General features: G+C 38.9%; 1 protein-coding gene and 1 long non-coding RNA gene across 2 annotated transcripts in view; one reads left to right on the forward strand and one right to left on the reverse strand.

The window, feature by feature from the left end:
- LOC111244349 (glutamate receptor ionotropic, kainate 2-like) overlaps window positions 1–26,653 on the forward strand; it is a 321,397-nt gene that overhangs the window by 21,865 nt on the left and 272,879 nt on the right. The window lies entirely within an intron of this gene.
- On the reverse strand, window positions 11,335–16,700 carry LOC147758078 (uncharacterized). Its single transcript, XR_015321378.1, has 2 exons — window positions 15,501–16,700; window positions 11,335–13,130 (listed from the first exon to the last, which is right to left on the reverse strand). It is a non-coding gene; the product is annotated as an uncharacterized LOC147758078 (long non-coding RNA).

Below are 26,653 nucleotides of genomic sequence, written 5' to 3' on the forward strand. Positions count from 1 at the left end.
ATGCAAAAGATTAGTATAGCATTTTTTACAACTCTCGACAACAGACTAATTCAGAAGTTCATCTCTGCCTTTAATAAAATCTTATGAAGTACTTTACTGCCTCTGCGCAGGTAAAGGCTAGACAAGGAATCCGTAAAAATAAGTAGCATCTCGCTTGTTAGCGACGATTCGGTACTACTTGGGTATAGAGGATTTAATTCAACATGAAAAGCAGAATATTAAAAATATTATGAAATAGTGTATTATTACTTTTATGCACTTTCTTAAAATCATATATATTGCACTTATTCATTAAATTCCCTCTTTCTACACTATACATACAAATCATCATTCTTATAGAAATCTTCAATATTACTTTAGTTCTCATTTAATGAAAAAGGTACGTACATAACTTATTTACCCGAAACCGGATATGTTGTTAAGCGTAACGGTAACTATAGGAACCTGCGCAATCAAAAGTGACAATTAAAATATGGGTACAATAATTAAATAATAATTAACATTGCTTATTTTTAACTAAATATATCAATAATAACACAAACTCTGAAGATCTTTGCAATCAAAACTTAATCTCACTGTTAGAAAACATTTGAAATAAAGTATTCTGGAGAAAAGCAGCTGCAGTATTTCCGTTCTTCTCAGTCATGTTCCAATACAAATGTTACCACTTCATATATCTAGGCAGTATCTATCTGTTCATTTGCTTGAGTTTTCATGTCCAGTAAGGTCGATCAATACCCGCAAGCTTTCATGATCCAAGGGTTTTTATCAATGCTCTCAAAATGGATGTGTTCAACGGCAGGACTGCTGATCGCTCGCTGCCAGTCGACGTTCCTTTATGTCTTCTCGCGAGTGCATGCAGCTGTGTGGTAATGATAGATCCGCGACACGCAAATCGATGGCGTTATGGTCCGGCTTGCTGCCTATAGAGCCCAATGTAAAAAAGCGGCTTTGTCTTTTCTGTACGGCGGTTAGGTAGCGGCCGCAATGACTGCTGGAACAGTACTACTGTGAACAGGCCACCGCGACAACCTCGACTCAATGAGGCGTGGAATTCACGAGAAGGTCGTTTATCGGCGTTAGCGTTTCTCTAAATAGTCTCTAGAGGAGAAAGCTAAAGTTCGCAACTCCTACCGCTCACAACCAATGGCAGCAGCGGTCTCACGAACAACGTCACCTGTCACCTATCTTTATCCTGCCATATTACTTGGGCCATTGGAAGCAGGAAACACCAGATGGATAAGGGCAACAGAGTAGAAAAGAGGCAATGGTATAGTAACAACAATATTTAGGCATCATCTGTTTAGCGCAGATAAGCATGGACGTAGAGCGATGCATAATAACGACGGCAGCTGCAGCAGTGACCATCACTGACCTAGTTTTGCACGTGATAGATTTACGCGCAATGAAAATGCTGGCACGTCTAACACAGTAAGCAACAAAACTAACGTCAGTTGGTCGATACGATGGCTAAGTTATAGTGACTCATTGTTATATTGCGCGCAAACCGATCCAATGATGGCTAACTGACAACCCAGTCTCGCTCACAGAGACATACACGTGCGTACAAGCAACACGACACGCAAAAGAAGATGTTCTGTCTCGTCAATTCCTTTATTTCCACACGCTTAACAGCCTTTGACCTTGGACTCACGGAAGACGCTTCAGCAACCGGACGGGAACAGCCGGACTCTATTCCACTCGGCTCGCTGAAATGAGTGGAAAGATGACTGCAAGACGTCTGAATATTCGTGTCTATATATATATATATATATATATATATATATATATTTGTGTCTATTTGTTTTAATGCGTACAGAATAGCAGAACTTGCGCAATTTAATTAAGCTTTGTAAAAACTTTCAGCTTACTGGTCTCGCGCTGGCTGAATTAGTCAAGCCTAAAAAGATAAGATCATTAGCTCGAAGTGTGCGCTCTAAATAGTAATTGCCACAAATAACAAAAGATGACGAAAGCGCTCACTTCGGCTCGCTACGACTCACTCTTAAAATAGGTGTTTAGAAACATGAAACAAAACTGACTCTAACGTACCAAAGCAACATTTCTGACAAATAAAACTAAAATTGATATATATGCATCACACTATTATCATTATAGTAGAGACCTAGTTTGGGGTAAAACCTAGGTCGACACCCTAGTTCTTTGATTCCTTGAAAATCACTTTACTTGGCATGAGTTCCATGATGAATTTCTCTTATATCCATTGCCTGCTCGAGACTTCGAAAGAACCAGAAACTACAAACTTTCTGGAAAGAGTCTATAATAGACTTGAAAGGGCCAGCGGGGATTTAAGAGCTGCGACGGCATTTGTGTAGGTATAGCTGGACAGCGTGGCCGCTTTCACAGGCATAATACTTGTGCGGGGAGGGGCAGATTTTATGCGCTAAGAGCAATGAAAGGGTGATGATTATATTATATACATTCACATCTCATAATTACTATATAAAATAACAGTAATAATAATTATTCATTATTCTACAAGTACGGCATCAAATCATCGATCATAATTTCTAATATACTATATAATAAGTTCAGTTAGGTTTCTATCTTATACGGCGTATACAGCAGTACAACTGATTTACACCCTAAACACAAAATATTTGATTTTTGAGACTTTTCAGGTATTGCGACCTTGCGATGTCCATAGCAGTCTTATTATTAAGATTTGCACTCACATATCTTATGCAACTTAGGTATGGCATATCTCAAATATGCCTTTGCGCCTTCATCTTCTCTTCCGATTCTTCTTCATCTGAATATAGACCAACAGGCATTACTGTAGTCGTCAAACTGTGGAGACCGTTAAAAGGCCGCTCACACAATCTTGTCAGTGCTGGTAAAAAATGTTATTTTTGGACGTTTATTACTGAACTAAATACAGTCTTTTTGAGTGGAACAAGTTGATTTCGGTGTAACGTAATCACAATGTTCGTCTAGAAACACTACGACTGCTAACGTATTATAAATACTTACTGCGACCAACTTTGTGAGAACTGTGACACGTTCGACCACCTTGCTTCTACTTGTAAAAGTAAGGCCAAGCAGGCCGAAATCAGAAAAATAAGATGCCCCATCCACGCATATGCCTTCAAACGGGCCCGTTAAAAACAGAGTTGTCTTTTAGTTTCTTGTGCCAATTTCCATACGATTGTTACGAAAGGATACCCAAACACACGGTTTAAATAATGGTGTTTTGGATGAGCCGGACCAGTACGGCCCACACTCTGGTCCAGGCAGCGATCAATGTACGAAACTATTCAAGACGGTGTCATTTCCTCGCTTTCACTCTCGACATATCCTGCCATTCTATTTGGATTGATGGTACTTAAGTTTATAAAGCTTCTTACTGCTCGATTGCCATAATTTGAGTCAAATATATTAGGTAGGCAAATTAGGATGATGATAATAAGCTCAAAACAAGTTCAGCCAGCCTCCGCCCCCTACACCTCTGGAGCTTTAAAAACCAGGGGACTCGCAAGTTACGGTGTCATAAGAATTAGGTGTCAAGCCTCCATGAGGTATTTAGGCTGCGTAAATGAAGAGGCTTTAAATTGCACGTGCGGTAACACCTGCCGGTTTGAATGCCAATATCCTCTACTACAAATAGAGTGACTTCATTTGTTGTCATCGAGGCGGGCTTCCAGTTGTGTCTCTAGGAGATCAAGTCGTTAACTTGGTTCCAAAAACGAGCCGTCGTTTGGATGTAGAAGCCCTTGCCGAAACGCTACGAGGCATAACGGTTCGGAGCAACGCAGGAGTGCAAGTCGATTTAGTCACAATTGCTCTGTTGTTCTTGAAATTCCAACTTAGAGCAGTACGTGGTGTCCCTACCTGCTGAAATCCGGTCTAATGCCGCGGCGTGCCTATGCGTTCTGCTTGGTTGGACTGGTTTATCGTACGCAAAGTGCCTAAGTATTTTGCAAACTAAACACCCTGCGGCACTTAATGACGAGCTGCTGTTTTCTCCTCCAATTAATATCTTCCAGTTAGGAATGTCTGGTATTAACATTATGGCAACTTTCAGGTTCTTATCAGCCTGCCCTTCAACAGGACCACCTCTGATTCAGGCATATTAAGGGCCTATTAGCCCTTTTATTGTTTTCGGTCGGAAGAAAGTCTATTCAAGGGTATTAAAGGTTACAGGCAGCATAAAATCGCTGGCCAAGAATTCCAAATGGCTACTGAAATAGGACTACTAGAATTGACTGAGGACCGCAGCCTGCTGTCCTCCACATAGTACGAATTGATCGGTAGTCACGGCGATAGAGTAAGTGGTCGGTACAGCTGAGTTATTTCACAGGTCATCGTGGTAGAACCATGAGCTATATCTGGTCGTTCTTCTGAACGCCAGAAATGCTTTTAACAGCTTGCCTCGAAGGGTCATCCTTGAGACCCTAGTCAGGAAACGAGTACCGCCTTATCTTGGTCGGATGATTTCCAACTATCTTCACAATAGGCCGGCTACATGCTAGGGATCAGAGCAGGTATCTCCTAGGGTATACAACAGCAGGTATCTCCTAGGGTGTATTCCTAAAACCGCTGGAGTATTGCCTACTATAAGATGCTGCGCCTGCAAAACATCTCAAGTGGACTCGAACTGCTGGCGTACGTACACGACTTTGCAGTGGAGGTAAAGACGGTCATGGAAATTGAACTAAAGGCTAACAAGGCCTTGCGCGCTCTGAATGAACGGAGATCAGCAGCCGAACTTTTGCTAGCACTAAGGACGAGCGAGACAATTGCATTATCATTAAGAAGCAATAACAGCCTATCAATCTCCTCCCAGCTGGCAGCTAAATTAAAATGGTAATTTACGCCAAATAAATAGTGGTACACATAAATCTCGTACACATGCTATAGTGTGCTTAGGGAGATCCAGCATATGAAGATCGCCATAACCGAAATCAGCAAAACAGTAAACGACATCGCGAGGATTCTTTTGAATGTTCATAACCCGAAGTTGGCTGAACAAAGGCGGCTTAGGATCTATAGTCCTATTTTGGGCACCGCTTTGGTACCGCTTTGGTTACGAACAACGACCAACAGAGATAGCAGATAAAAAGTGCTTTTGAAAAGCACAGAGGTGTTTAATATTGCGAAGGATACTTACATAACGGTTGGCATGGAAGCAAATGCTTTTGTTATGCTTTAGCTAAAATATCACCGTGAGGGTCAAAGGCAAAGATCGAAGAAGATGGTCGGACAATGGTACAGACGCCTTAAAGAAAGACAGCAATCGCAACCGGCAGTTAGAGTGGAGTTCTATAGCCGTAATGGGATTAGGTGCGGGAATACTAGATGTCATCACGGACGTCGAGAAATTAATAAGTAGACCTACAAGTAACGTACGACCCACGGAGAAGGAATCTTTCGTTTTGGTCGGGAGCGAACTGAACAAATTCGTCAATTTTAGAAGCGAAACTAGAAGTGGATGGCAATTGAGATTCTAGAAGAGAAGCGACATCTCGACCCATGTCAGATGGACGAAAACAAACGTTAAGTTAAGATTCTCGCATCTAGAGAAAGTAAGCGCGCTCGGTAGGAACTCAGAAGGTGATTCAGAAGCCACCGACTACTTCTCCTGCCAATCTGTACTGCTGCTGGAAATTCAGGTTTGTCAGAGTCTAGCCTGATGTCAATGATGATGAGTCAATACTTGTGATGGCGAAACCAGTTCCTACGATCGGGGTAGACTCCGATAACATCCTGGAACACCATGAACCATTCCCACCCTGTGATGTACATAAAGTACTCTAAAAGTTCTAAAAAAGACCTTCCATCGAGCGTTGCCGTCCGGAAATCTGCAGTGTGATAAAGCTGTAGACATTATCTAATCAAAGCTGCTACTGAAAGTAATTTAGTCAGTCTTATTTGATTTTCAGAAAAAAGGGTTTCTCAAACCTGTTGCTTGCTCCTTTGTATTACAAAAGGCAAATACCAATGTGGCATGCAGAAACGCTTCGTAGTAGCTTATTAGTGCTGTAAGCTGTCTCCATCAGAAATGCAGGAAAAAAGTGGTTTTGAGGTTTTTGCACGCGCGGCCAAAGTTTCTTTATGCAGTAGTCCAAACCTACATTACTTGTGAGGAAATCCTAATTATGAACTTGTGCTCTAACAGTTCACATAACGCGGCCAAAAGAGTCCACTGGCTTGGTCTTACCGGATCTATTGTTCTTGAGCTGTATGCACTTACAGATCAAGCCTACGAACCACTGTCGTGTCTATTCCTAATAAGCCACATTTTTTTTTGAAACCGGCGTACAGCAAAAAGATTCCTTTGGACTGGTCCTCTTGTTCCTTGTCATTAAAAACTTGAGCTGTCTCTGTAGTCACTGCTAAATCCGCAATACGTGGATAGCACTTTGGGCGGGAATTTTGATGTAATGTTACGAAACATATCTGCGAACCTCATCTTACGGGCGATATAGGAATCGAATTTGACCTTAAAAAATGAAGTGATTACATGCAGGTTCCTCTTGCATGAAGCATATTAAACTATGATCTAGCGGGTTAGATTACGTCTACCAAGTTTCCCGGTCAACGCCGTTGAAGAGATAAGCATATTTGGGGTGTTTCTGATAAAGGAGAGTTTTTAATCAGTATTGAACCCATGCGTGAGGTAAGTCGATGTTATGGTTAAACGCCTACAATTTTTGGAATCTTATAGGAGCCTATTTTCTTTTGGTTTACAGTGTCAGTCACGAAGATCCAAAAATTAATGCTGCTCTGAACAGAAACATTTCGAAGTTTTATGTTTACTCTTTAACAAAAGTGTCGACTAACCTTTTCAATAAATACTTATGTGATATTGAGAATAAACATGTGACATTGCTAGCTGTACAAAGCTAAGGAGTGGAAGCATGAATAAAAATGGTTTTCTTTTCGTCAATTGGAACGCTTTTAGACAATAACGCTGCGCATGTTTATGTTGATCCACGTTTGACTGACGTTTGATAATTTGTCGCTTCTGTCAGTGTGGTGAGAAAGTCGACCCTAATGACAGGTAAGGGATCTATTGTTATAAAAGCGCAGCAAGGAATTTTAGACCACACCTTTTATAGAGCCCTTAAATCACTTAGATTCTCCCGTAAGCGAACCGCCTTAAAGGTGATGGACGTAGATCAAAAAACCTGACTCTCATTGTTTGCCACAAAAGAAAGACTGTGTTGGTGTGCTATCTCGGTAGATACTCTAAGCTTCACTAGCATGTCGACCACGGTGCTGTTGTACTAAACCATGCGGACACCTTAGCAGAACAAGACAAGCTCCGCAAATGTTCTACTTTCTAGGATATATACCTTTTCTATCCGCTGGCTATCGAGACTTTGAAGGGAACAGGGCGAAAAAACGTAAATGTTCTGCATGGAGCCTACGGTAGATTTGAAAGAGCCACTGGTGCTTAAGGGCTGCATCATTCATGCTGCAGTGGCTGTTAATGTACACACGTGCATAAAGGTAATAGTGACGCCGTCCTGGGCACGATATTATGTAAAGTAGAGCAGATTTTTTGCCTTAAGAAGGAGATTGCAGTTGTTCGCTCTAATATATACGTCCAGAACTAATAAACGTAATATTTTATAATACTAAAATAAATAATACAATGACAAAAGTGTAGAAGAAAAGTTAACACATGTTGATAATATAAGTGCTGTAGCGTATCGTTTATTCTACCAAGTTAAGGATATCATGCGAAGCAAATAGATATAATATTGAATTAGCAGAATAGATTCTTCATTTAAAATTATGGCGATTTTATTCGCATCATTTGTATATATAAGGCAATACACTGTAGCATACAAGGACATGCTTAGTGACTTACGTAACACTTGCTGGACCTTTAGAAATCCATTCATATATAAGTAATAAGATAACTAGAAGTTCAGGATCAGCCGAAACATGAAACCTGAAGACACAACCAAATCGAAAGGCGATCATCCTTAGTAAACTAATAGAAATCTTTTCTTTAACCTCCAGACAAACAAAACCCTTTTTAGTTAACAATAATAAATGATCCTTCAACTCAGAATAGCCGTTTGTGTACCCGACAGAGTATAGTTGGGATCTGGCGTCATTTCGTTTAATATTGCGGTTTTGGTGGATACCTCGCCGTTTCAGAATAGTGCCGTCATGGTATGCAACCTCAGGGAATGCATGGAGAACACTCTACAATTAATGGTCGCGTTCCCGCTTGAAATTGTCGGTATGCGAGCACGTCAAGCATACCATAGTAATGCCTCCACAATGAACCGAAAATCTCTTTAAAGTAGAACCTTTCTGCTTTGCTTTGTTTGAATGGTTTTCTTTTTTGGTAAACGAGCTCTAAGCGTACTTTAATTGCACAAGCTTGTATCAGATTCATACGGAAACGCAAACGTATCGCAATCTTGGTAAGCGTACGATGTAATAGCCAAGTTTACTACCGACATTCAAAGCTTCCTATGAGTCCAAACCCTAAGAATCCGGTTTTTGCCGCAAAAATGCTGATTCATTAATTATTTTCTCATTTAACCTTGTTTGTTTATTGCTACGGTAAACAATTAGTAAACAAAAAAGGCCGTATTACCGCACAGTTAAAGTCAAAGATGAGAGAAGTACAGAGTTGAATGTGTTTTCCAAATTTCGGAACTGCATATTTATTTTATAATTAGTGATTACCAAAAGGCTGTGCGATGACCCATTAAATATTATATATACACTGTTACTTCTTAAACCGAGTTTTACAAACTCATAAAGATTTCTTTTTTTATCTACGACGAATATAATCTTGCGTACCTCACTATAACTGCAGAGACAATTACAGCTGTAGCATCCTGTTCCTCATTATTTAACGGTAAGCCATAAGGACACATAACAAAAGCAGATGTCATCAAACTGTTAGTAAAATACACATGTTGAGAATATCAACGAGAAACAGAGCCATTTCTGGTAGTACGGAAAGGCTATACTGTGACTACGAACCAGCAAGCATCGATGGTGGCCTGTGACACGGTATAATACGGCTTTAATGTTGCGTTTTGTTATAGACGAGAAGATAAGCCATTGAGGACGAAAAATAGAGAAAAATATAACATTACCTAGCGTCGTACCTGATGGTGGAACGTCACCCTAATAGCCACCCATGTCTTTTCCTGTAGCCAAGTTGCAATCTTCTATTAGAAGTAGATTTTTACTTATGATAAAATAATATATACGTGTGTCTAGGAACAATTATCAAGGTCTATTATTTTACTGTAAACATTTCGTATGCGTTTTTCGATATATTATGATCATTGTTATACATTTTGGAGATAACACTTAGCTATTGAAGACGTAATTCTAGATCTTGTTCATAAATTGTATACATGAGAGACCAGAGGCATGAACCCTAGGCAGGCCAGAAAGCCAGTGTTTTAGCTAAGTAAAGAGTCGCCAACTAACGAGTTTGCGTGGGATTGAAAATGATATTATTAATTTCTAACAGCATGCGCCTAAACTGTTACTTTTTATACCCTCTAACTAAAGATTTCTATGTAAACGACAAACCATTCCCTAAAAAAGGAGCGTATAACAGTGGACTACAGGCTCGACGGTTAACAAATTCAGTCAGATCCTTTTAAATGGACCCTGCATAATTGTGGAGAGGACCCGACATTGTACTGAATCGCTTGAATGCATTAAGAAAAGTCGGCAGGAAGAATCAGAAGGAAAGGCCTCATATGAATTTAGTAAAACATAACCCGATCATTCCTCGCACGAGAGAAATCGTTCTGAGGTAAAATCGGTTCTAGGGATTAAAATATTAAAGTTTTTTGACAATCTTCGGCGCAAGAAGAAATAGATAAGCTACGAACAACTCTCCACATGGGCGTCTAAAAACATTTAGTAGTATTTGTAGGGATACTATAATTTATAAAAACGTAACAAAATGGTTATCGGAGAGTGCAACTCGATTGAAGTCGTTAAACTGAATATTACAGCAAAGAAGTCTTGGCAGACAAAAATGTCACATAATGATATTATTTCATGCTGACGCTATACATCGTGCTGCTTTTGTGAGCTATAAAGTTCTAACGAACCATCATGCAAAGTTGCTGTGCTTACAGCCGCTATGTAGGGCTTTTCCGAGAGTTAAGAACATTTAAATAAACTAGCTAGAATAGATAACATTTTGACCAATCCAATACATAGGTATATAGTGAAATATGTGAATATAACAAAAAGCAATTATAGAAGAACCCTAGTATGATACAACAAGGATACAATAAGAATAGTTAGGCCTTGCAAATAAAGGCTACCACCATGACAAGATGATCATACAATAATGCTTTATAATGCTATTCGTTAGCAAGTAATTTCAATGCTTGCGGTTGAGTTCAAGTTACGGTCCATCGGAAGCTAGCTAGCAGCCTAATCTATTAATTGCCTACCAGTACACGGCTTAAAATCTATACTGATTTGGAAGTGAACGAAGTTTTTGCCTTCTAATGTGCTAAATACCAGCTTAATACCAGTAGGAGAAAACGTGTCGGGATTGAAGTGAATTTACTTTGAAGAAAAGCAAGAAGGTATATGCGGGCTCAAACACAATGTTCCCTTACCAATCAAACTTCCCTTGTAGCTAACAAGTTTGTACCAATTGATTCAGCAAAGCTCAATGGCTTCTATAACATGTAAGTGAATCTCTATTCCAATCGCTTACTGATGCCGTACATGGCAGTCACTAACTACTCACACGAGTATAGTTAACGTGTTTGTACAAAAACAATTATATTGCACTTGTCCATCTTCTCACGACTACAATCAAGCATCATTCTTGTAAGAGGTAATTAGAATAGCTTGCTGCGAATCCGACCTATCTAGAGGAATAGAGAGCTGCCTAAAATCGATAAAGAGCGTTCCCCACCACAATGACCTCAGCTTATTGGCGATGATTGGTGAATCAGATCGATTAACACCAACGTGATCATAGAGCTATTTAAGATAAAGAGAAGGTTATTAACTATTATGGTATTGCAAACACTTAAAAACATGTTTTTATGTTTAAAATGATTTCCGAAATGAAATTAACTCTTAAGAGATCCGATGCAATGCGAAATAATTCTCGGTGTTTTTAATAGGTCTTTAAGATGTACCATAGACACAAGAAAACGCTGTTGTGCATCGGCTAAAAGAGATGACACTCTGATTTGTAGTTGACAATAGATTTGATTTTAGTCGATATTTTACTCCACAGTGCAACTTCTACCTTTCTGTACTAAAATTAACCATTAGTTTGAGGCTAGTAAATGCATTAGATACTATAAACTGAACACACCTAAATTAACAGACAATGACTACAAAAACATAAAACTACATATTTTATTGTGCTTTTTACGAACAACACGAAACCCCAAGTAAGCGCTAAAGTAATATGAATTGGATCTATCTAAAAATAGGACCATATGAACATCGTTTTCGTGGAAAAGCGTTGATCGCTAGATCAACGAGTGCTACAGTTCCCTATAGATCAAATTAGGCTTGACAGTCTTTTTCTACAAGATGCGAAAAAGAACCGTCGCGTGAAATGTCGCTTTCAGCAAAAAAACAACGAATCAAGGATCAAAATAGTAGAAGTGAATATTCAGAACAAAAATAAATAATAGCGTACAAGATAAGGCTATCCTTGCACGAAAAAACGCCTGTCATATAGATGTGTACTTCTACTGAAGTATTACTACAACCGTAAGGCCATTATTATTTGTAACAGCTTTCAAGCTCTGAAATTTCAAATAAGTGAAAGATGACAAAGTGATCATGCAGAAGTATTATGGAAAATAACTTTTTATGTTTTTCATCTGTATCAGTTCCCGATAACAATGACTATTAAATCAAAAGATAAAATGAGAGAGAGAATACTGTAGACTTAAAATATTTGACAGTAAATAAGCTTTTCCTCGAGATGTCATTATTTTAATAACGAAGATTATAAGAAAAGCCATAACTGTGTTACACAACAAATCTTGTTTATAACTAAATTTTTCAATAAGCATATGAACGTCTAATAGTATTTAGAATTTCTCAAACACTCAAAGACATATTAGAAGTTTAGCGCCATAATGATAAGCCATGTACTGCCCCTTTTTGTGAATTCTCACATATTTACAAATTGTTTTTAAAACGTATGACTCTGAAAATTTCTCAATACGCCAGGATCTAAGTGCCATTATCGATTTATTGTCTTCACAGTTATACCGTTGAGTCACTACAATATATTCTGAAAATAAGACGCACGGACCATTTTGGGATGTAACTATTCAAATCTTCAACCGTTAAGAAATTTATTCGCAGAGAATCCAACTTGAAAATAAAGATCAATACAATGCCAACATATTTCACGAAAGAGGAGGCAACTGACAGTTAGGAAGTTATAAGCTATGCATAGCAAGATTAAATATCATCAATGACATTTACAATCATGCATTAAGCTAGCGATCATTTTAATTTCAATTAATTTTACTCAGGTTTTTTTCATCTTATGATCGCTATTTTGTTTGTTCTACCTTTTAAGTTTCTTATATCTCTTAAGAATGGTAAAGCGTTAACATGAACCTCTTTTGATTTTCTAAAAATGAGCAGCATTGGGTTCTTTTTCCTTTACAAGCTGCACGGCATGATACCAACAATAACATGTTAGGTTCGTTGTAAGAATGTCCTTGTTTCACTCTCACTTCTTTGTTGGGTGTGTGCTAATTTGAGCAGGGCGAATGACAGCCGTTGATTGAGCCCCCCGACCTTCATCTAGGTCGCTTCTGACAGCATCGCTTAGATGAACAATATTCGGATGGCCACAGACGCAGAACTGGGTTTTTGGTGCTGTCGTATGACTCGTTCGAGCTTCTCGCGTGGTTTCCCGTTGTTGTCCATTTTAAGTGCCATCTGCCTCTGCCTCGGCTGCTTTATGCATTTGCGACTAAGTGAGCGGGCACGTCTCTCTCATCAACGACCATTGCGCCGCTGTTAATGATGATCTCTGCTGTGGGACCTGGACATCGCACACAATGTTGGGTCGGTTTGGTGAAGTCTAGTCGTCGCTGCATTATCGCATCTGGCTTCCTCGTGTTAAGTGAATACCAGCAGAGGCGGATAAATGACTAAAGTAGGAGGAATATGTTTGGGATGTTAGGAAAATACTTACCTAGGGCTTCCGGTAATCTGAGAGTGGAAGAGCAAAAACAAATTAATTCTGTGAACTCGACAAACCGTCGTTGTAGCAAGCGCAGATGTATTGTATTAAGTGTCTACGTCATCGCGACTTAATTACTCCTGCCCCCCATCCGCCGTCCTTTTTGTACTGACAGAGTCAACTGAACCAGGCCGTCTTAATAGTTCGGTCTAAAGTGATGGCGTAAAGCCAGCTACCACGTATCCTGGTACTCGTTAACGTGTCAAACGATTCTCATTGCTATGTTCTGGCTTATTGGACCCATCGCTGTAGTATCAAAAGTGACCACAGGATTACAGCAAGTTATAAAAGTTATAAGTCAGATGTTGTAACATTAAAATGGTGTATTGCAAATTTTTAATTGCATATAGTGCGTTGAATAAAAGGGGCGGCTGATAAAGACAATAATAGGGCTAAGGTATTTTCTTCATGCTTGCTTTATTTTATGAATTAAAATGACGAGCCAAAAGTGATAAAATCGTATCATTCGCCGTATTATCCATTTCTCGTCTAATACACAATGACTTTAAACCTGAACAATAGACCAATTATAACTGTACTTAGGCAAGCAAATAATGCTGCCGTAGGGACAACACTCGCGGTTCAATACGAGTTGCAAACTGGCCGCTACAGCACTACCTTAGACATGCGAATTGACCAAGCGTTAACCGGTTATGGGGCTGCCCGTACCTTTCTGGACCAACTACAATCAAAAAAGGTCGCTGGACTGAACCCTAATTCGCAATAAGTACTTAAAAACCGCGTCTGGCATGGTTTTTTTTGCGGGAGAAATGCTTGGACAAATACAGTATGGCCAGCTATCAACAAGTTAGAACGACGTCTTTCGGAGTGTCATATTTAATAGAAAGGGCAACCTGCTTGATCTATCTTCATAGAAAAGCAGATTCAACAAGCTTCTGGCTCACCTGTTACATGCTGGCTAATGAGACTTTGAAGTTAATTCATGTATTCCAACTGAACGGCATATGTTTTGCGTTTACACGTTACAAGTTCTATCTTTATGACATACGACATGCTGCTTCAGGAAGTACATTGTACTTATCGTAAGCCGAAACGAGGTTTTTCGCTAAAATTTGATGTTTTTAGTCGGCATTTTGCACGGTTTTTAGAAACGAAATTCTAGTGAAATTTGCAAAATGGAAAGTCTTACAGATTATGCTGCATTTGACCAAAGCGAGAGTATAGGAAAGCTCGCTGATTAAGGATGCTGGAGTGGCCCAGCTAAAACTTTCCGCCCAATCAACTGGCATCACACTTGATAATAACCTGCCACTCCGTGTTTAGAATTTGGCAGAACGGAGAGAAACGTTGCTGTGCGCCGATTTTGTGATTTTTCAAAAAAGCCTGTGTTATCTATACCAAGCTTCTGCCAGGCTGTCATGTTATATGGAAAAGGTTAGATTCATCATCAACATGGACGGAACAGAGAACATGAAGTTCTGCCGTAAAGGCCTTTGCGCTGCTTTCTAGATGTTTTAATTACGTGAATAGCTTCAAGTACCTGGGAGTCATTTTACCCGCAAACAAACAAACCTTCGTAGACTGCGGCGAACTATGGTCGCGACTGTGGAAATACGTACGCCCTAACGATTTTCTTGCGCATGTCGCTGGCCTGGTTCAAAATAAAGTGGCCCAGTCGCTTCATACGAAATCACGGTTGTCTAGGAACATCTCTCATCGAAACAGCTCGAAAGATTTGATTGAGTCAAACTTCCGTTTTTAAGGCGCACCATGGGCCTACATTGTCCACTTTAGAACCGATACGCGTACCTTCAAAGTGATACACCACTATGTGTAAAGAATCTGAGATGCAGATTCAACTCCTCATTATTCTTGCCTATTTGAGGTTTATCAACGTATGGAAAAAAAAGGAAAAAAAATAATGCGAGGTCCATAACTAACGAAGCTTGAAAAGAGCCGCATAGAATGAACCGGCATTTAGTTATACGGTTTGCAGTACATGGGTTTTATCATATACTACGTGGAACGGTGGGTTTTCAATTATCAGAGGTTACGTGTATCTGCATAATATGTGTTGCGATACGCCCAGGATATTATGTATCGTCATGCACTTCAGTAGAACCGCTGCAAGGTCTCTTTGACCGGAAACGCCTATATCTAATTCTAACTTCATGCGTTCGTACGATACAGTTGTATTCCTCTCAACACAAATAAACCAAAGTCTTTTATTTAGCAAGCAATCTAGCTAATATTTGCGGAGTTTTACCAGAAAATAATTTTTACTGAAGAATACTAAATTACAGCCATTTAGCCTTACTTGTTAGAGCCATCACTTGCGTGCTGTACACTGCGCGGCAATTCGGCTCAGTTGTCGTCTCAGCAGGCCAGGCAAACGAGTTATGAAATGAAAAAAAAATAGAATTTAGGCGTAACGCTCACTGAAAGAATAAAGTAGGAATAGATAAATGCGTAGTAAATTCTAAACTTAAACAATGCCGATTCATTTTGAGGTTGGAATTCACACACGTTCATAGCGTACAACGAAAATTCGTATTATTAGAAATGCCGAACTTATTTATTGAAGTGCTTAAAGCGTCTTTTTTCTTGGATAGGGTTCGTAACGCAATATTTAGTTTTTATATAGTTTCACCGGTTTACTATTTTATATGTTTAATAAGATTACTGCATTGGCGGTGAGTAACTGAGAACTTCAATAATTCGGTGGGCTCGAGTATCAAACTAGGACTTATTCGCTAATCAAGCTTTGAACCAAATCCAGGTTGTAAGTTAAGATTCTTAACATCGAGTACATGCAGCCAGAGGCGAAAGTGTTAGCATAGAACCTAGTTTACTACTTTGACTTGCGTTTATATCGTTGGCGTCACAGAGAGATCGTCTGTAATGGTGTCGACATTTGTTTAGATCTCATGGAAACAAGTGGCTTATGTTAATATATAGAAGTATGCTTATTTACACGAAAGTTACACAAAAATTGCACAAACCAAATCCTTAACCCCTCTTCTACCCATTGTTGTTTTTCTTTTGAGCCCAAAACACGCTGTTATCGGGGAAATTTTGTAAAATGCCGTCGAAGGGAATGCACAGCAGTATTCGGCTCTTTATTCTCCTCCAAGAACTTTTCCCGTTTTCTCTCTAGACAATATCACAGGAAATGCCACCGTCTGGATTCGAGGAAGTTCGTTTGTATGTGGCGAGAATAGCAAAAAATGGCTTGTTTTCTTCTTTATTTTCAACAAAGATACGCATTTTCAACATTAAGCATATTAAAGCGAAGTGGAGTGCTATGCATAGTTCCTTAGGGCAAAGTCCGCGAAGTTCTTCAATTTCTGAAGCAGTTTCATGCAAATACGACGAGACAATGGTATTTTCCATTCTCTTCATTCAGTCAACAGCACAATTACTTTTAAAATAATTTTAGTTTAGTAATGATATGATATTACCTCTACTAATGTAATAGTATTATTCTTCTCTAAAGTAAAAAAAAATCGGTAATGCTACTTACACTGGGCGTCTTGCTAGACTATTTAAAATTGCAACAGTACGGTGTAGCAATTTAATAATACACTGTAGATAGTCAGCCAGTCGGGGGCATCAAACCGCTTCGGCATTCTCACTAGGGCGCTCTAACGTTCTTTAGAGCAGCTGAAATAAAATCCGTCTGTTTACAGTAAGGTTCTTTGAACGACAGCATTGCACGTTAATCTTGATTATCAGAGCAGTGCTACACAGTTATCGCCCTAATCTATTGTGAATATGAACTATACTGTGTCTCGAAAGAAAACTACATGGTACCATATCACAACAGATAAATATATATACCATTGGATAACTCGTATAATTTTGAAAGAAAGAATGTTTCTATTACAGCAAACTTTGCCCTTCCTCTAAAATGTATTTGACGACCCTTGCGTCAGCAAAGCGGCATAGCCTTGGAAGTTTGTGACGAAATCCATTGGCGCCTATGTTCACGTTTTCCAGTGCTATCTGCTCTGCTAGACTAGATCGACCGAAAGTGAACCATCAACCAAAGGCTGTTGTAGTGTGTATTCTCTACTGAACATGTCATGTGTCGTTTACGTCCCAATTCTCTCTTACAGCCTATGACCTAAAAGAAGACTACCCACAGTATACCTATTATATTAGTTCTATAACTATGCCTTTCGCTGCATTTACGTAAAGTAAGAACTTTTTTTCTGCTGGAAAACATTACGTGGTTTGGTTCAATTTAGTTTGTAGATATTAACGATACTTTTCAAAAATACTTGCAGGTTAAATATCTGATAAAGATTTAGTAATAATAATTAAAAATACATCTAGTTCATCTTTGTACGCTCTCAATCACATGCATATTAGCTTGTAACCTGTATATTTTTTGCGGAGGATGTATACTCGTATATAGAAAGTGATGACAGATATCTACAGTTAGCTAGACGATTTAGTTAATTACCACCCGTCCATGTGTATTAACGGTCCGACAATGTGTCTTCAAAAAAAATAAAAAAGTATAATAACATTCTATAGGAAACTTACTCAACTCGTTCCTAAGTGTAGAGAATTAAAGAGCATTTAAAATAACATGCGACCCTACCCGGCGTACTCTGGCTCAGACTTGGTCGTCCATCGTCTTCCTACACACTTTTACAAGACCAACGGAACTTTTAAACAGACAAGCACGTGCAGCCGGGGAATTAGACCTATTTATTGAAGATGATTTTCAAGTATATATACAAATATGTATGTCAAAAGGTTTGCGTTACTTCCTAGCTGTACGGTCCAACAAGACTAAATTTGTAAAGTACATAAACTTTAGTGAATATATCTTGTTGCGAGCAAATCTTAATATGAAGGAAAGAAAGAAGCCATTGGCACACAACATTAGTTGTAAATTAGATTCATGCATTTTAATTTGAGGTAGTCCGAATGTTTGACTCTTTATTCTTCGTTTAAAATATTTTTACGCATGCTTGAGTTGCTTTGATTGAATTGAATAAATAACATCCGCCTCAAAGTATATCTTTTATATACATAAGTATCTATTTTCTAAGTCGATGCGCTAAGTTTGAAGAGTAAAAGGAGCCAAATGTATATTTTTTATATTAATAACTTGGGCTGGCCAAAGTTAAACAACTTGACAACAGAGCTAAAAACGGAACGGATTTGTTTGCTTCTATATAAGTCTACTGACCAGTCGTTGATTCTCTCATAACAGTCATTTTTCGAGTTTATTCTACTTTCATAGTAGGTAAGCCTGGTTATTCGATCGCTTACCATAACTTGAAGGCGCGGTGTATCAAGATTTTGAATGAACAATATATGATCAAATAACAAGTACCCCTGTTTCAAGAAAATAATTATCTAAGCCAAAACAATGATGACTTTGAAATTCATTTGAGATCTTGTTTAGAAATTTTTCTGCTTGCGCTAACTTACAACATTGGCCGACTTCTGAGAGTCCAGCGGTGGCAGTAACTCTGCAGATTCATCTTAATTAACCGCGTATTTCGATTCCGGTTGCTGTTAGAGGTGCGGTTGCCCATCAGGGATTTCACCAAAATGTCATTTATTCATGTTTCCTTTCTTCTCACCAAGACAGATGGCGCGCAAACACTTTCTAACTATAACATTCTCTAACGCAAACACTACGCCATATACCGTATACCGCGTGCACCGGAACGTGTATTCATTGTACTTAGCTGTCATCGATTAAATTACAAATTATATCAGCAGCATAGAGAGAGATCACAATGAAGAGGTCAGCAAGATATGGAAAGAACCTATAGATCAGCTACGTGAACAATAGATGCTACATATTTGATAGTCTTCGAATACAAGTGCTTTGTACACATGTATCTAATAAAAAATATCTCATAGCAAGATAATAAGTAGCAATACATTTTATCTAAAGACAAAATATCTAAAGATGATCCTTAGTGCAATACTTCAATAACGGTTTCGCTAAATGTTGGTGATTATTTCATTGATGAGATGGTATATTTGTAGTATTGTCGAATTATAGGAACACTGAATTGGGCTAACAGCCTCTGTTAGTAAACGATGTTTTCTAAAAGCGTTTAAGAAAGCAACTGTGGATTTTTTTGTCAGTGACATGTATCATGACAAAGGGAAACAATCACATTACGAACGTTTTTAAAAGTCTACAGCTGCTAATTTCTCCGCTCGTCAAACAGTCGACCCTATTCAGCTAATCATAGACCGTTTAATTGTGAGATTAGCACGCGTCTGAAGCACCGAAATCTGATTTATGTCAAGTGGAGCGAAGGCTGTTCCAAAGCCTACCGGTGAATCGGCTGACTAATTAAAGATTAATTTTGTAAAATTAAAAAAACTGTTACCAGTCGTTTTGAGCCGAACATTGGTTCACAAAGGGAAACACTTAGATAAATTAACCCACTTTTACTGTACACGATTTAGAGTCGATCGCTTTACAAATTGAAGAAACGCGTTAACACTATATTATGTATACATCCATGGTATATTACGAAGGCTAACGAGCCATTAGGTCTCTGTAGTCTAGTTGGAGAATATGCTGCGTCAACAAGTCCTATGGAGTTGCAAGCAGCTACAGCGGTCAAATCATTTTCGCGAGCATAAAAACACCAATAAAATGCTTTTCTCTAGAAAAGGAAATGTGCCTTCACCTACCAGTTGAATAGCATGTTTATAATATAGTCACAGATGCTTATCTGTTTCGCATTCCTTTTCGAACACATTATGGAATCGCCTGTTTTCTATCATAAATGCAAGAAAAGTTACGGCCCACCTGATTGCTACAAGAACAAAACAACAAAGCGGCGCACAGTTACTACAGTGATTACTATTACCAAGGTGTACTGTCATAAGTAGGTCCGAACTGGCAGAAAGCTCTTCCGTGCATGTGCTAGCAAATGGAATAGTATAACGATATATTTTGGTTTATCTACGTGTTTAAGTTCTTCCACTAAGATCCACAAAGCAATTCCTTGTTGGAAAACAAATTCGCTTTATTAATAGTTTGTTTGTAGCAGCTATGCGCCAATTCAAACGAGTACATGATACAAATACTTCTAAAGCTGGTTCAACGCTCAGTTTCTAAGAGCATAAACATAAATAGAGTTAAATGTAAGTGTCTTAGACGACAAAGTTGTTGTAGAGGATTAGCTTTCGAATTATGTTGTGTTAAATGCGTTGCTCTATTAATTCTTTCGTTACTCTTTTCATATACCGAAGTGAACCGATGCATTGTGAGACGGCTCGCATCAACTTTCTGAACGCTTAGATGATCTGTAAAGGCGTAATATGCGCTAGGGTTAATTCTTTTATGCCAGTGCTTTAGGATGTCGGGTTCTTAGGGCTGCACATAAAATCGTGATAAAATCATTTTGCATTTTCTTGCACTGCAAGATTTTTATTCTATTATAGAAGGGCTCTTTTGATGAGCTGGTTTTAAAGAAAAGAACACTCCATTACATTACGAATGCGTACATAATAGGACAGAATACATTTTTTAAGTTTTCTGAGTCTGAAGCTTTTACTTATAATCTAAACTGGAACTGTTTCTGTACTAATAATAGTGCCTATGACGAGTTATTTCAAGGCGTTCATCTATTTCTAAAATTGGCTTTGTGTATTGCACCCATTTCTTAAAGTCATTCCCGTTTCTGAGCGTAGATGTGGTCGGAGCGCACATCCATTTTTAATGGATAAAATCATAATTGACTCTTTTTAATGAACGCTTCTTACAATAAACAGCACATCACTAAACTAGAGCACACATAGACATATGCATGTTTGTTCTATCTAATGTCCCTGGTAGCTATTTTTATCTCTATAAACTATCAGAGAATCTGCTTCACTATTTAAAAATAGTTTTCCCGTGTAACTCTGACCTAATTCCCTTTGCTATTTTAAACTTTGTGTTCATTGAGAAATTTAAGTAAATTTATTCTTCGAGCCTTCATAGAATACTCGAAGGGCCAACCTGAGGCCTTTGAGGCGTTTGGATGGATTGTAGTAGTTGAAAGGGTGGACGACCTTTTTCTTTCTCTCTCGGCAGATCCGTTAGTCATCTGTTCATGTGCTGCTGTCTAATCTAATCTAATCCATTGTTCCCCATTCAAGCCCCGCTCCAATTTCACTCTCCCCATTAGTTTCACCGTGATCTTCTGTTTACCTCCTATCCTCTTTCATTCTTTAGGCACGCTAGCTATTCTCTCCACTTCAGGCGGCCTCGACGTACTACATGCGTTGGTTAAAGCTTTCAGTATAAACCGACACGCACACAAATGAAAGGTGAAGGAGCTGCAGGGCCAATGCTCAGAGATTTGGTAGCGGCTCAGTCAAGGAAACGAACTCTTCTTTGTTCTCTACTATCTCTTTACCCTCCTTTTCCTCGTCATCGGCTTGTCGTAAGCCTTTGCCTCAGGGCTTCGAGTGGAGCGCGGAACTAAAGCCGAGAACTCTTAATTATTTCTAGCAGACAGAACCGTTACCGACGCCGGCAGGTCCGTTTCTCTGTTGTACTGCAGTAGAATACAGAGCGAGCACGAAGAAAGTGAGTGGAGCATGAAGACGACTGCATGTCTAAAAAAGTAGACCGTAGAGGCTTACATAGGAGGGCATAGGCCACCGACCATAACTTTCCCTTCTTCATTTTCGACCATTGTACTATTGCTAGCATTAGCGCCACGGCCAATACCAGCACAAACTTCGGTTTTCAAGAGGGGTTCCCCAGCAGCAGGAACCGGCTTGCCAGGGGTATCAAACATATTGATAGCCAGGCGCCGCGGGCTCTCGAGTTCCTCAATTTTTGCCGACCCTCGTCGCCTCCCTATCCACTGACTTTTCTTGATTACCTTCTGTGTGTGACCTTAGTCTAGATAGCAAAGCGGCGCGACTCTCAAGGAATACTTGCTTTGACTTTAGTCTCTTCATTTTATGAACCAGCATGCGTCTGCTATATACCCAATGTTCAAGCAGCTTCCATATTTACACTTCTTTGGCTTCTGAACTTAGCTGCTCTTCTGCCGCTGCTACCGCAGCCGGTGCCTCTGAACATCTATTGCCTACCGTCATTTTAATAACTCTCGGAGCCGCGCAGCCCGGAGGCCTTTACACACCAAGGTGGTGTTGTCTTTATAAGTTATCGGTCCAAATGTAACTTGTGCGCTCCTTATAACGTAGTTAATTGCGGAACGAACCCTGTTATTGGCAGGAATGTTAAGTGGGTTGACTAATAGATTAGAAGCGTTGTCATCATAGGTATATGAATTACTTAACTAAATCGTTTTTGCAGGTTAGCTGTTATTTCGTACGTCTATTTATTGTCTCAACTTTTGTACGAAGCATTTTGGTTCATAATCAGTTTACGAAATAGCGCGCTTATCAAGTAAGTGATGAAATTAATGCTTTTATATTCCATTAAGAGAGCGTTCTATGGTCTTTGACGCACGGGGTTTGCTATTAAATAAGCAAAAATGTTTGCATCGTACATATCATCACATACGATAATTTTACCTGTGTGCAAACTTCGCGCTTCGGCGCGAAGTTCTATATCTTCATCCTTTATTCGCAGTAGGAACGTTAAGACTTAATATTTCCATAGTAAATGCTGGTAAACCTAGTTAACTGCTTGAGCCTATTTTTTCGTCTGAGACCATGTTCGTGAGCAAGAAGTCTACCGTACCAACTAATACTTGTATGAAGTTTATTATACGCGAGTTATTATATTTAGTTTGGCAGTAAATTATTATAAAGTATCGCTTCCTCGGTCTTGAGCACAATCCTCTCTTGGTAAACTAGCATTTTGCTCCTAGCTTTGTTGAATGATTGACGTCTTAGAACGAAATAAGTAGTGGCCTGTAGAACTTTGTTTCTGACATGAATAGCCTTAGTATCCTTAATGCGTTAAGCGAACCTTGTACCATGTAGGCTCACTATTCTATGTTTAGTACACTCTCATCTCATCGATATTATTCATATTATTATCATCAGGATGAACGATTTTAGTTTTATGCTTTTATTTATTTTATTGTACACGCTCGAATATTCCGGTAAGGCTTGCCTTTTGCCTGCTGGAAAACATGAAGCAGCTGTGGGAAATTTCTGAAGATATTGCAAACTATTTACTGTCACCAGCTTCTGCTTTTGCTTGCCATATCTTGAGGGAACCTCTCGAAACGTTTTCATAGCAGAGAATTTGCCAGATATATTACCTCCCTCGGACCAGCCATCCTTCACTCGTTGCAATTAATTTGACTGACTATAACAGGTACAAATAGCAAGACCGCAATATAGAGATGGCATTGACTTTCTACACACTTACAACACAGCCTTGCAAATTCTGCATTGCTCATTTACTGATAGTCCTGTCAGCTAGTTATTGCTAAATGTTTCCTGTGCTGTCTCTAAGAGTGTCGATTTCACACTGAGATGCGATCACCAGATATCATTCGGTGACTGAATATTTTCAAGCGAAACTCAATGATGTATGTCCGTTCATCGATAAGCTACTGCCGCAGTGCCTTTAACACCAATCTTGTATAAGGAAAATACGGCAGTATCTAATCGATTACCCTTAAATTCCTTTATTGTATTTATTCGATAGTACACACTGCTCTCAGCTATTCAAAGGTGGTGATTACAATCTTCGCATAGAAACTGGCAATGCATTAAATTTATTTTAGAATTACTCAGGTTAACGTCCAGCTCCTCGCATTTGGCGTTAACAACTATTGATGGGTTTTAATCTATGCAATTCGCTTTGAATGGTATACAACACCTAAATTCGAAAAAAGAGTTCCTCAATGCATTGTTATAAACAATTGGAGCGTCTTGAACCAAACAAGCTCACAATAAAACCTGCAACCTATTATTCATACATTTTCTTCTTGGAATAAATGTTCAGAGATAATAAAACACGGTCAGTGCTATTACAACTTTCTACGATTTAGAATGTCATGGCGTAGTGGCAAATTAATGTTATCCTTGGCACGCAAATAGCTTATGTGGTCTTTTTCAATTTCTTGCCTACGTGGGATTTGGAGTTTACTTTTTCCTGCACTCCGACCTCATTTGCAACAATAACATCTAAACACAGTCCAGAAATTTAAAAATTGTTCAGTGTTACCAAATATGACGCGTAAGTACCTATAAACAATAAATTATATTATTTTTCATCGTCATGCTATGGTTGCAAGTGTAGTTATCGTTGGAATACCTGGAACAGATAACGCTACACTTTACTCATCTAGAAACGTTGCTCTGTTGGTGGAAGCCCTGAGTGTGGTCCAATATTCTGTAGATGCTATACATCGTATATCTTGATGCAATATATTGCATATACGGACGTAGATTAATTACCAAATTTCACTTTTATCATGAAACCTTTTTTGTCATGATGAAGCTAAGACGGTAGAGGACATTGATGGACCAATCCAATGAAACGAAAGTCCAACCCAACAAATGAATATCGAACGATGTTCTAAATAAGTCTAAACAGTGTGCAAAAAACATAGCTGAAACAAAAGGCTGAGGAAAATGAAGTGTGTGAAATTATGCGGTTTTTCGTGAAAAGATTTCCTTAACTGAGTATGTTTTTGCGGGAAATTTGTCCTAAAAGAAAAGCATATAAGGCAATATAGTTCAGATACAGAAAACAGCTGCGATAATGCTAGTATACTTAAGCTATGGAGAAGTAATGGTTAAAAAAATTACGTACATGAGTAGATTGTCAATTATAATGACATACACGTTATGCAAAAACTAAAAGCCATGAAAAGCTGATAAAACAAATTAATATTTTATTGGATCTACTTAAGCAAACCGCTTACATAGACGAGTGCATCACAATCGTATAATTAGTTTTCGGACTTTATACATGCTGTGGAATTGGTTTCTCCGATGATTCGAATTCAATTAGCCTTCGAATCTGGTAAATATATTTTATTCCGCATTGCTGAAGCCCCTTAAAGCCACATGTTGACGACCATTTTCAATACATTACAGTCTTATCTAGCTAAACAAGTTCACATTGAATACTGGCCAGTGCTGTTGGTGTATTTAAGTAAGTTAATATATTCCGCTGTTAATCATAGCGAGAAATCAAGGTTCAGGTCAAAACGGTTATTAGATCTTTTATTATCAAATATTGAAAAATCTTACCTGCACATATATGATTACCAACCTTAACCCACTAATTAGAATATGAATGCAACCATATTTAAGAAGGGGAAAGTATTGGGCTCTGATAAAGGTGTAATCAAAAAGGTACAATTCTATATCATTGTTTCAATTTCGTAAAAAATATTATTACTTTTTGAAAAATAAAAGTAAAACCATTAGAATTTGTTGCAGATTTTCTAGCTTTTGGATTCTACGGCCTATAGACAAAAAGACTGACTTACTTAAGTTACTAAATCCCAAGAATGAACTTAACTGTATAGGCATGAAATTGCTATACGATTACAACAAGCGTTAGCTTATTTTCCTGTTCGCATGATACGCTTCAGGCAATGCATATGCGTACTAATCTTAATATGCTATTGATCGGCATACGTATATGGATGCTCGATCTTCCATACCCCTATTAAGTAGACTGATTGATGAGGTGCCCCTTGTTGTTTGATCATCATGAAGTTTTATTCTCTCGGGTGTTTGGCAGGTAGCCAAACAAAACAATCGATTAAGCTAAAGCTCATATAAGGAGCGTCGCTTGAACAATCACCGAGTTATTTTGTTATGGTTTAGAGACATCGAAATAGCGGCGTTTAAAGGAGGGTAGTGGCGGAACCTTATATAGACAGAAAGAAGAAATAAACAAGTAATTTTGTGCCTGGCCAGTGCACGCGTCTACGGACGATGATTTTCAAGTGAAGCGCAAATAGCGGTGTGGCTGGCAGGTTGGTATAGTTGTGTGCTCTGTTCGGCCTTCCCTGCTATAGCTGGAACGCGTGGTGGAATTTCAGTGGCTTGGACCGTCCGTCGAATTAAGATTCATGATGCCTCCTTATGTCGGACTCTTCTTCCTAACGTTTCTCGCGGTCAGAGAGATTCACTGCAGCTGACAGCCAGTCGTCCATCCAACTGGTTGCCGATACCTTCCGTTGCAGGAAGATCGCTTTTTGGAAACAGCGACATCGGCATGCCGCCTGCTTACCTTCTCTCAAACTCTTAATGGCCGACTCAGTTGCCCTGCGATACACTAGTAAGCACCTCCGCCTTTCTTCCTTCGTATTATCCGCTTGGCTTAGCATAGCATATGTTCCTGCACGGCGTTTCTTCCTTACTCATCTTCTCGGATATTCGTCGTAAGCCTTCTACGTTCACTCTGTATCCCCTACTGAGGTACGTACATCGTGTCTTACCTACTGTAAGCGAATAAGTAAAGGTGTTTATAAAAGCTGAAGTCGATGAAACATATTAAATTACTTCTTTAAAAAATACTGCTTATTT

Source organism: Varroa destructor, unplaced genomic scaffold, assembly GCF_002443255.2.
Source record: "Varroa destructor unplaced genomic scaffold, Vdes_3.0 BEIS01000002.1, whole genome shotgun sequence".
In the NCBI taxonomy this organism is placed as follows: domain Eukaryota; kingdom Metazoa; phylum Arthropoda; class Arachnida; order Mesostigmata; family Varroidae; genus Varroa; species Varroa destructor.